General features: G+C 50.0%; 1 long non-coding RNA gene across 1 annotated transcript in view; it reads right to left on the reverse strand.

The window, feature by feature from the left end:
• The window catches only part of LOC133265390 (uncharacterized), a 396,645-nt gene that overhangs the window by 376,161 nt on the left and 8,228 nt on the right, over positions 1-12,256 (reverse strand). The gene's annotated exons all lie outside the window — the stretch shown is intronic.

The following is a 12,256-nucleotide window of genomic DNA, read 5'->3' on the forward strand; positions in this document are numbered from 1 at the left end:
AAGTGGTTTCTGTGGCTGCAGCTTCCTTGCGTGATGCAATTCACATGTCTCACTGATCCCAAATGATCTGCTTTGCACTGCACTAAGAATGTAAGAGACAAACAGCAGTGAAACAAGCATTAAGCAGTGCTGATGGTGAAACAGCTTTATGAGGTGCTTGTGCTTTTCTTGTGAAGGAGGTTCAGGGAGAATCCATTTCCTGGTGAAGTCTGGTACTCCAGGCTCATGTCGGGGGCAGGAGGCCAGGTCTACTTGGGTGGTTCAAGCCAGACCCTTTTAACCTGGTGCAGATGAAGCAAATGCCCCTCTTGGATTCTGCTCCTGGACTGAGGAAGTCAAGGGTTTGCTCCAGAGGTGTGCAGGTTGGCTGTGGTATCTCCTGATGAGGCTGGTCTTGCCAGGGAGACTGAGTTTGGTGGCTTTTTCCTGAAGCATGGTTAATTTTGCCACTGTTTAACCGGGAAAAGCTGCTACTTCTTGCCATGGTAAGAGTTACAGTTTTGCTAACTTCAGAGTGGTATCAAACTGTAGCAGAAAGGCCCAGTTTCACGCCCACTATACACACACCTACACACACACTGTGTATTGAATGGATTCATAGAATCCCGGACTGGTTTGGGTTGAAGGGACCTTAAAACTCCTCCAGCTCCACTCCCTGCGATGGGCAGGGACGCCTTCCACTAAAGCAGGTTGTTCCAAGCCCCTGTGTCCAACCTGGCCTTGAACACTGCCAGGGATGGGGCAGCCACAGCTTCTCTGGGCACCCTGTGCCAGCGCCTCGGCACCCTCACAGAGAAGAGCTTCTGCCTAAGAGCTCATCTCAATCTTCACTCTGGCAGGTTAAAGCCATTCCCCTTTCCTGTACCTACAGGGCCTTGTCCAAAGCTCCTCTCTGGTTTTCTTGTAGCCCCTTTAGGCACTGGGAGCTGCTCTAATGTCTCCGCTTAAGGAGCCTTCTCTTCTCCAACCTGAACATAAATCTGGAGTCTTTATCTCAAGCCTCTTCTGGAAGCTGAGAGAGATGATGCTCCTGATCTGGTTGTCTCAGTTAAGTGCCTAAAGTGAGCTGACTTCCCCTACAGACTGACTGGACGTCACCTTTACCTTTGCTCTGGAGGTACCTGATGGTGCTGTGTTTTGGTGGCTGTGTGGTGTGGGGCTCTCCCAGGTGTCCCCCAGGCCTGCTGCTTGCTGCCAAAACCCTCCTGCCGCTGGCCACTGCTATGGGTTTGAAACACCATGTCATTAAAACCTGAACATGCTCCTGTAATTAGGAGGAAGCAAACCACCCATCAGGGTTTCTGTGCCTGCTGGTGTGAGTGACATTCAGCTATAGTTTGGAAAGAGTGGTTTATCTAAGAGCTTAATTGGGATAAACCCACAAAGGCTTGTTTGGGACCGATTGTCTTGAACTGCTCAAGCTGCTGTGCACCACATATGTTTTTGCTGAGCTCTGTTTGCAGAATGGGAGGACTGCGAACTGTGGTGACACGGCAGCTCCAGTTCAAGGTAAGCTGTCTGCATGGTTGGCTGTGGTGGTTGTCAGCTGAGCAAAGCTTATGAAAAACCTTTTCTACTGAGGGAGAAAAAAAGAAAAAGAGAAAAGGAAGGTGTGTTCCTGTTCTGCTCTCCTCACTGGGAAATAAGGCAAAGCTGTGGTTTACTTGTATACTGACATGCATATACATATATACTGTGTATCCTTTGTTATCTACTGTCCCTGACTCTCTGGTGTTGTCCTAGTCCATGTGAGGAAGATAGAAGGTCCCTTTCTGTGTTCTGCCAGTCCTGGAAGACAACTGCTCTTGAGGCTTCTTTCCAGGCTTTTTGAAGTGCTCTCCCCTGGGACACCCAATCCCTGAGAGGTCTGTGACATTCATTCTGTCCTTGGAATGTCCACTTCTGCTCCTCTTTGGCAGCACCTATGGCTGGAAGAGCTTCCCAGCTTTACTCTTTCTGTAGAAGCAGTGTTTGGCTGCCATCTGCTAAATGGTGACAAGGGTGCAGTGTTTGAGGGATGTGTTGTTGGTGATCCTCCTGTGCCAACCTTGAGTCTCTGAGATGCGTGAGCTTGATTCTCCTGGCAATTATATTGCTGCAAATGAAAGCAGCTCCCCTGAGATGGAGGGTGACACTGCTTCGAAACAGACAGGAGAGAGACAACTGCTGGGTAGGTCTTGGATTTACCCACAAGGATAAGCTGGTACATTCCATGCAAGGCAGCAGCTGAAGCGCAGGCATTGCCACAGCGGAGCAGTGCGCTGCCAGGAGACATGGGTACGTCTGCACTGAAGGACTGTGCATGTAAGGGAAAGACGCTGTGCTGCTGCCCTTCCCCAGGGCTTCATTAACAACTGGATCATGGCTTCTTAAATGTACCTCGTTGAAATGGGAAATAAGCTGAGAGGGGAGTGGATATAGCAGAATAAAATCCCTTTTATTCTAGTGTAAACTGTCCATGTGTGGCAGTTGCAGCAGTGTCATAGTTCTCCCTTGTCTTTCCCAGGGAAGCTTTAACTCTCCTCTTGCTTTACTCCCAGGGAGCTGAATGTGGCTGGTGTGATGTACAGCAGTGAGTAGTCGGGTGATGTCCTTCACACAAGTGCTGCTGTGCAACAGCCTTGCTGTGTTAGCCAGCAGCTGAAATGACCCAGGTAGCATTCACACCAGAAAGCTGTGGGTACATGAAGTGAACTAAAATGCCTCATTTTGCCCCCTCTCTCAGGAGCATTGCTGCAGGATAAGGACAGTATGGAGAACCCCCTGTGGGACTGATACAGGTTTCAGACTGGAGCAGCAAAGGAGCAGATTCCTGAAGCAGAGGGAGGCCGTGCGTGCCAGGTCAGTGCTAGATCAGCGGGGCTTTGGGTGGCATAAGGAGGCTGGAGAGTGAGGAAACTTTGTAGAGAGTTGATCTGACAAGGTCTGAATGGTGGTTCACATGGAGGAGAAGAGTCTTGTCTGTGTATCTCACCAGGCTACGTGCTGTGCTGCGTGTCTTTCACTGACAACTTGCTCACCCAAGTTTGTTGTGATGGAGCTGCCAGCTTGCAAATAGGTTCTCAGCTACTCTCCCTTGTCACCACACCCCTGACCATGACCTGTCTTAGGAGGTTTTGTACATGTGCTTGGGCCCGTGTCTTCAAGCTAAAATGTTACTTCATGCTGCACCTATCTCCTCTTAGTTAATTAGAACAGCAGTTCCTGGTGTTCTCCTTTCCTCTGAGTGCTGATAGACAGCTGATATTTTAGCCTCTGTGGGTGCCAGTTCAACAGACTAGTCTGCATGTAGTAAAACAACACTCAGCTTCTGTGTGTATTGTTTTAGCATCTCCTCATCCATTTCTTTTGGTGTTTTAACATCAAGGTGCTCATGATAGGTGCTTTTTTTGTTTGTTTGAATGTTCATTGTGGAACAGTGTGTTCAGACTGGAAAACAAGCGTAGTCCTTAGAGCTTGGGGTGTCCCTTCTGTTCTCTTGGCAGAGCACCTCCTGCACCCGAGAGGCTGGCCAGGCTGTTAGTCACTCTTACTTCAGGAAAGAACCTGAACAAACCTTCAGCAAACGATGGGATGACTCAGGGGTTACTGAAAATAAAGCTGCACTGTCAGCTGGAGCCCTGAAGCAGAGGATGCTTCACAGAGGTAGGGTCTCAGCCATGTTTTAAACAGCCCACTTCAAACACCTCGTGTTTTCCTGGGCTGGATACCCTGCTGTGCCCACTCCCACCTCAGGGTGTGGATCTGTGGATATTACATCTGCTCTCCTTCCTTTATCTGAGTTGGGATCGCCAGCAGCCTCTGGGGAAGGAAGCTCAGCTGAAGTTGTGGTGTTTCAGCCTGAATACATCAGAGGGAAAGATCTGGGATCAGAGTAACAACGTTGACATCAGGGCTTTTCAGACCTTATCTTCCCTGTGCTGCTGGGAGCCAGGGATGGGTTATTATCCCTGTTACAGCACATCCCAGCCTGGCCTGCTGGGATTTGCCCACTGTTGTACAGCAGATCCATCACATTGCTGCAAGGAGAGAACTGGAGCCTTTCTCTCCAGCAGCCCATCTACTGCAGGCATGATATTACTTCTGGTTGGTGCATGGAGCAGGAGAAAGTGTGTGTTGAGGTGGGAAGAGGACCTGAGAGATGCTTAGCTGGGGCTTCATCACCTTCTCATGTGCAGCAGTGCTGGGCTGAAGTCCTGGCTTCTCACAAGTGTTCTAAATTCATGTCTCCAACCACCAGTCTTTAGGAACTGGCAAAATGTGTGTCCCAGGGTCCTGTTTTGTCCATTCAGAGACTCACTAAAGCTGGGCCTCAGGGATCTTGTGCGACCACAGCAATTAGAAGGGGAACTGAACTGAGGAGGAGCAGAGTAACTGGCAATTTCCTCTGCAGTGAATAGTGATATTCACACCTGTGCACCTCATTTAATTAGTTACAACTAGACAATCACTGCTGGGTGCTAATTACACCAGTCCCTCTTGCTACCTGGGTACCACCGCTGCAAGCGGCTCTGAGACTCATGGGCTTGCTGGTACCTGGTAGGCATAGGGTGGCGGCTGCCCCCTTCTTTCAGGGCTGGGAGTGCTTGGCCTGGGATGAAATTCAGTGGGGTGAGAGCTGGGGGACTGCTCTGTGCTGCCCCATCCCAGCACAGGGCTGGGGAACGTGGCATTTGCTGGAGAATGTGAGGAATGTAGAGGCGAGCTCACAGGGAGGGGAGACCTGTAAGGAGAAACCTGTTTGATTTCCCTGAAGGGCAAAACACACCCAAGTCTCCTCCTCAAAACAAGGCTTGGCTTCCAGAGCCAGCCCTCTCAGCCCTGGCAGGTAACACTCAGCCTCACCCACAGCCGCCCCTGCTGCCATCCGAGGTACCCGCTGCCAGCCTGGGGGGGCTGAAGTGCCTGGAGGTTGTTTGCAAGCTGCTGCACATTCATCTTTGGGGGGACACCGCAGCTGAAGGAGCTTTTGCAGGTAGGGCTGGGCAGGGGGGTTAGTCCTCTGAGTCCTGCAGAGGTGCTGCTTCTGGTGTTTCTGAGTGCTGCTTCTCTCCCTGCGCTCTCTCTGGGTGGGGAGGCGAAGAGGACGGCTGTCTTTTCCTGACCTGCAGGGATCTGAGGCGTGGGGGAGGCTTGAATCAGTACCTTCAATCCTCCTCCTGCAAGGGGAAGTGAAGGTCTTTAGCGTGTTGATTCAAAGAGTGGCTCTAAAATGGTACATGAGTACTGCAGGGATGGTGTTAGCACAAGTACACCCATGAGGCTGAAGAGGGGAGGTTTGAGTATGGCTCTTTGTTGCTTACCCCTGTCTGATCGAAATTCCCTCCTTTGCCCATTGCCACACGTCTTTCCAAAACCTGTCCCCCTCTTAATTTACCTGGTACAGCAGGGGCATGGTGTGAGCTAACTGGAGACAGTCTGTATGTGGGCAGGAGCTAGCAGTGCCCAGACAACACCAGTTAATGTGAGCCGGTGACCCTTGACAACCTCTTGGGATGTGTGGGGTGAGCTGTGTGTGCCTCTTTCTGCCTCTCCATCCCCACTTACCAGCACTTGCGTGGGACAGAGGTAGGTGCAGGCAGAGATATTTTGCTCTCTCTGCCTTGTTTTGCTCTCCCTGAATAAGGATGAAATCAGCACCCTGGAAAGGAGTGGTACAGCTGGTGAGGAGGAGATGAGCACCTCCCTTAGCCCTTGCTTCATCCCAGCTTGGTGAAGCTGCCTCTGTTTCTCCATCCACACCCCTCTGCTCAGCCCTGGGCTGCTCCAGGACAAACCCCTTGCAGGAGGATGAGCTGGATTCAGCTGCACAGGTTGCTCCACCTGCTAGGGAGCAGAGGTGTCCCCCCATCAGACTGATCAGGATGTTAGACTGGTTTATTTTAACCACTCATCCAAGTTGATTCCCCAGATTTATCAGGTTTTAATTGGAAGTCCCATTTCCACTAATGTTTTTTCTTGGCAAAACTTGGTACCTTCTCTGCAATGAAGCTTCCATGAGGTTTTCTGCCCTGCTCTGTTTGTGGGACACAAACACAGAGCTCTGCCTTTGAAAGCAGAAGGAACTTTTCCTTCTGCCTTGCTTTCATCTGTAGACATCAAGGCTTAAGGTCAAGGGCATGTGGGTGCAGTAAACACCCTCCACATCCTTCTTCCTTTTCAAATACAGAAATTAGTTGAGCAATTAGGAATTAATGCCTTGTAATTATAGTAATGAATCTGTATAGCCAGGATAGGGAAAAATGTAGTTTTGGACAGTAACAGCAGCGAGGTTTGGGTTTTGGGGAGTCATGCTGCAGAAGTTTGTACAGCAGAGCCCCAGGTTGATCTCCTGGGACAGGCAGGTTTGGGTGCTGCTCTCAGTCAGTGTATGCCCCGTGTTCCTTACTCCAGTAGCTCACATCTTTGCCAACTCCATCTGGTCAGACTGAATCCTTGTTTTCTTGTGGGGTATGTGGTTGCAAGTGAATGACAAGAAATGGTTATTGTGCATTTGCAGGTTTACAGCTGCTGTCCCTGACGTGGCTGAAATGTGTCTGTGCTGCTCAGGTGAATGAGTTCTGTGCAAGCTTCCCCAGTGCATTTACAGGGTTTCATCTCTACTTTCCCTCCTTTTGCAGCCTAGGTGCTCCTTAGAGCATCTCTGCATGCACTGAAGAAGATAGGGATGAGCTGGTGTATTGCATGAGCCTAGAAGGACTGATTTAAGGTTGTCTGGACTGCTTCAACTATTGCATTGCAGATTGTTCACAGGTTTGACCTGAGAGATCATCAAATCATAGAATGGTTTGGGTTGGAAAGGACCTTAAAGCTCACCCAGTTCCAACCCCCTGCCACAGGCAGGGACACCTTCCACTAGATGAGGTTGCTCCAAGCCCCATCCATCCTGGCCCTGAACACTGCCAAGGATGGGGCATCTCCTGGTGCTTCTTAAAAATCACCATTGGAACAATATTAAATAGTCACTGCATGGTAAAGGGGAAAGGCAAGAGTAAAGCTGGTCCTTTAGAGAAGTTAAACATTGCCTAAAATGTGAGGACCCACCACCCTGCCTGTACAGATGACCATTCAGCTGGGCTTTAACTGTTCAGAGGTACTTATGCATGAGTTTATCTCCATTTGAAAGCCCACAGCCGTCCAGTTGCTCCTAATACTGAGCCAATGGGGACAATAAATGTTATTTGCCACTGAGACTCAGTCCAAGCCCAGGACCATGCCCTCAGGCTGTGGTCTGCCCTTTCAGAGACTGACTGACAGCCTCCCACTTCAGACACATTCAGTGTGCGGGAGGTGGGATGAGATCCTAAATTGGAGGTTGTGGGCTCCCATTGTGAAGCCTGAAGTGTAATCCCTGTTGCCACTGGTTTCCTCAAGCGCAGGCAGTGGGATGGAAGCACCCATCCTTCCCAGGCATGGGATGTCACTCAGGTCAGAGCTCAGAATTAAATCTAGTTTTAAGTATGTTTGCTCCAAACTGTCACAGCCCCTGGGCACAGTTCCAGGGTAAACTTCCTTTACCAGTTCAAACTTGGTGAAATCAATAGAAAGGGTTAAGTGTGCCCTGGCAGGGCTTAGCTGGGTCAGGCGCAGTCTAGCCAGGCTGCAGCCTTCACAGCAGATCAGGTAACAGCTAGGCAAAAGCATAACACAGGCACAAAGTTTGCATTGTGTGCTCTGGCTAATGCTAGAGCAATGTGAGTATGTGCTCACGCCTAACCCAGGGCAGTCAGGATCAGCAGCCCTGCAGCCTGGCTCTGCCTCCTGCAGGCAGGAGCTGGGTTGGATGTGTTGAGTGCTAAAGCGGGATCCTACCTCTCACCACATGGGCTCAGAGAGGGATTTGGGCCTTGGTTTAGGTCCAGGTGACAAGATTTTCAGCAGGGTTTAGGAGGTTCAAATGAAGAAGGGTCAAACCTTTTGCAAGCTCTAAATACATTTTAATTTGAGGACTGTGAAGGTCAGAATAGGCCTCAATTAAACTGGGATCTTCCGCATGACTGAGCTCAGTCCTCCTGGTGCTGAGGTCCAGCATTCAGGTCACTGGCCAAGTCCTCCATTAGCACTCAAGTTCCTTGTTGCTGAAGTAGATTTTGTGCTTCAACCCAGGGCCAGGAGGAGCGTGTGAGAGCTCCTTGGAAAGCAGTGTGGTGGCACGGTTGGGCTTTGCTAGCTGCAGGTCCTGGGTCACAGTTGGTGAGACAGGACTGATTTGCTGTTGGTCACATAAGTAATGCCACGAGGGCTTTGGGTTGAAGGAAAGGACAGGTTTAGGACAGTTTGTCGCCTGTTAACGGCCTTTGTGTTGAGGCCACAAGAGTTTAACTCAGTTAACATGGGTCAGCTGAAGGGGGGGCTGGCTGATGCAGCACAGAGCATCTCACCGTGCAGTTCTCGCAGAGATCAGCATAATAAAGGGATCCTGGTGCCCTGGACATCAAAGGGAGATCCTGTCCTGCGAGCAGGGAGGAAGGCACGGGGAACAGGAGTGCTGTAACATGAACTGATGCCTGGCCTGGGCTGTGTGGACAGATGAGGAGTTTAAAGGCAGCCTGTGGCACTCTCCAGGAACGCTATATTCACAGGATCAAAGCAGCTCTGCTTCCTTTCCTAGGGCATTCATTCAGTCCTCTGAACTGGGTCCAGTGTCAGATCCAGCTCATCACCGGGATGACTGGATGGCAAAGTGCCCATTAAGGGCTGTTACTGTAAGTGCCCTGCAAACTCCTGACAACAGCAGGCTAAAAATGGTTATTAACATGGTAAAGCTGCAGTTGGGCTTGTCACAAAGGAGGATGCTGGCAGGTTTTTCTTCTGTGCTTGCAGGTAATAGGAGCTACAGTCAGCTTTTAAAGAACAGCGAGTGTTTCATCTCCTGGGGTGTAATTACATCTTTTTTTAAGTGGCTTACATGGAAAGAAGAATCATTCCCAATTAAGTGATGGGCTGCTGATTTCAGGCACTTGAAGAATTTATTAGCAAAGAGGGCTGGCCTGGCTGTCCATCAGTTCCTGTGCAGAGGGCTGAGTGGGTAAGGATGTATCACACTCTGCCCACTGCCCAGGGCTAGAAGCAGTGCACAGGCTGTGATCTGTAGGGATCACTCCCTGCTGAGATCACTCCCAGCCATCTCCTCTGCTGGTACCACTGCTGTTGATGCCCACTGGTGTGGTCCCTGGGCATCTAAAAAGCAGCTCAGCTGTTTGCCTGGCAGGGTGGCAGGTTTCACCAGGAGCTGCTCTCTGAAGCACTGCAAAGAGAGACTCTCATTACAGCACTCCATAGCTGGGAGCTGCTTTATGAACTCAAAGTGCATTGAGACACCCGGGTTGGGCTGAGACCACTGCACCCTGGAACATGCCAAAGGGAAGCTGGTGCCTGCCCACAGGCAGATGTGCCTTGTGGGCTGAATCTAAACACAGTTTCAGCTCTGCTTTCCTTATTAAATATCTTGTAATTGCTCCCATTCACGTGGTGAGGATCTCCAGAGTTAGTGTCTTCATCAGGATGGGTGAGTCTGGATGGAGCAGCCCGGAGGAGAAGGACTTGGGGTGCTGGGTGAGGAGAAGCTCCCTATGACCAGGCTTCAGTGTGCACTAAAGCCCAACCCCCCCCAGTGTGCTGAGCTGCACCTCCACAGTGTGAGCAGCAGGTTGAGGGAGGGGATTCTCCCCCTCTACTGCACTCTGGGGATCCCCCCTGTGGTCCTCATCCAACTCTGGGGTATGGTATTTGAATTTGCACCCAGACATAGTCTGCACGGGCAGTACACATGGCTCTGTGAGTCACAGACCTTTTAAAACAGATGAAATCCAAATTATTTTAGCTCAGAAGTCTGTAAGAAGGTGCAGGATGCAAGAGGAAGTGAATTCTGTCCATTGTGCTACCTAGGAAGTATCCCTAGCTTTGTATTTGACAGGTAGATCATGGATGGACATAGCTGTGTCGGAAGTATTACCTGTGGCAATGCCTGGCTGTCCCTGCTGAGGGAAGGAGCTGCTCCACCATGGTCACTTGGGGGGTTTATTGCTTGTTTGGTGTCTCTTTAGCAGGTCATGCTGACAACTTTATGTCAGTCCTGGGTAAAAGACTTAACTGTAGTACACCATGGCCTCCTGAAGCCTGAGTGCCAGGGCTCTGTCCACATGGAAATCAGTATGTAACTGGCAAGAAAAGTCTGCACTGCCTTTATTTTAGTAAGGCACCCTGACAGGACATAGCTGGAACCCAGACCTGGACAGGTGCCACAGGGGCAGCTTCAAGCTATTCAGCAGCAAAGGAAATACATGGCTCTCTGTCCACAGCCAGCTGCAATTCCTTCTTTTCTATGGCTGCTGTCAGCAGGGGATCACCTCTCAGAGCTGGGCTCACACAACCCAATCTCGGATTTATTTCAGCATCTCAGGACACTTTGCACACATGGAGCCTAAGGTGGCTCTGTGAGGTTGTCCAGGGAAAGTGTACAAAGGGAATTGTTCTCCAAAGCCCAGTGTTTCAGAGCAAACTGGGCAATACCTAACGGTGCAAGAGAGCCTGCAGGAGCTGTTCGGATCAGGAGCAGAGGACTATTGCTCATTCACATAAAAGGGCACCCAAGGGTGCCAATTAGGATCAAGGGCCTGGTGATGGTGTTGTGCAGATGCTTAATAGGAGGCACTTGGCTCTGAAGGCTCCCACTGAGCATCTGGAGGAAACCTGCTGTATAAATGGGGAATAGGGATTTTTGTCTAGTCTCAGATTTTATATTTGTAGTGAACATTTGGGAGACAGTGTATTTTCTTGACCAGCTCTGGTATCTAAACCAGTGACTTGGGGACTTGCTGCATGTCCTTTTTAATAGAGATGTTCCCACTCGCACAGAATAAGCATTTTCTGTGAGGCAGTGAACAAACAGAATACAGAAAGGTGTATTCAGCATGGCAGAGCTTATTCTCCCACTATAAGGCAAGAGATGGATCTAGGTTTACACAGAAGAAAGAGGTTTTGGTCTACAAGAGAGGTGCTCTGTATCAGCACCAGGATGGTGTTGACAATGGGGACTTGGATTGCACAAAATACAGAGGGATCCATTGCCGTGTTTCCTGTCCTGAAGCATCATTTTTAGGCCATGGTAAGTTACTTGAACTGTGTTTTCCCCTTTTATCTGATTGTACCACAAGTGCCAGGTGCCTGGGTTAATATTTGAGTCGTGTTGGCAAGGGAACACCATGTCTCTGGCATCTTGGGCAAAGGAAAGAGTTTCTTCTGGGGCTCTTTGAGGAGCTGTTCTGCAAACATAGCTGCAGTGGTGTACAGCTAGACCCTGTGTCAGAGCCAGCTCCAGGGGTTCCACGTACCCCACAATGCTGCCAGAAGGAGGCTTTTTCTGGCTCCCAAACTCACAGGCCCTGCTCCCAGCTTCTGAATGACTCTCACAAGGTGGAAGCTGCTTTTGGATCCTAAACCTTGCAGAAATCCTGCCCACTCCAGTGAAGCCTGGACTTAACCCACTGGGAGAGAAAGTATTTGTTTTATCTGAAGTCTGGAGGTGCCCAGAGCTGAGGAACTGCTGTTGGGATCAGCTGCAGCCAGCTCTGGCTCCAGGAAAGTGGAGCACATTGTTTCTGTACCAATAGAGGAAATTGTATCCTATTATGGCTGTACTAATAATTCCCAAAGAAGCTGTACCAACAAAACCATTTTCCCCCTTGTAACTTAACATCACACATGGAGGTTCTGGTAGCATAAAAGCATATTTTTGTAGAAACACTTCCATGGACAAAATGGAACTTGGGCAAATGCAGTTAAGGAGGAAGATGAAGCGTTATTCCTGCTAGTAGTTTGCTGTTCTGTCTGTCTGTGGTTTGGGTTAGTGGGTCCCATGAATCTCTCTTGTTCTTGTTTCTTCATCGCAGCTATTCCCTTGGCATCTGTAGATCATAGAATCCCAGACTGGTTTATGTTGGAAGGGACCTTAAAGCTCATCCAGTTCCAACCCCTGCCACGGCCAGGGACACCTTCCACTACAGCAGGTTGCTCCAAGCCCCTGTCTCCAATCTGGCCTTGAACACTGCCAGGGATGGGGCAGCCACAGCTTCTCTGGGCACCCTGTGCCGGTGTCCTACCACCCTTCTAGCAGGGTTGGTTAAATCTGCATGGCAAGCGGGATCTGGGAAGGATAAGGAATGAGGTGGGCTGCCTACTGCTGGAGAAAGCTGAATTAATGTTTGGGAGCGTTTCAGAAGAGAGGGAGCCTTGGGGTAATAGCAGTGAGCTTGTT

Source organism: Pezoporus flaviventris, unplaced genomic scaffold (genome assembly GCF_033815535.1).
Source record: "Pezoporus flaviventris isolate CSIRO_AGI_PZ_B2104156 unplaced genomic scaffold, CSIRO_AGI_Pfla_v1 ptg000005l, whole genome shotgun sequence".
In the NCBI taxonomy this organism is placed as follows: domain Eukaryota; kingdom Metazoa; phylum Chordata; class Aves; order Psittaciformes; family Psittacidae; genus Pezoporus; species Pezoporus flaviventris.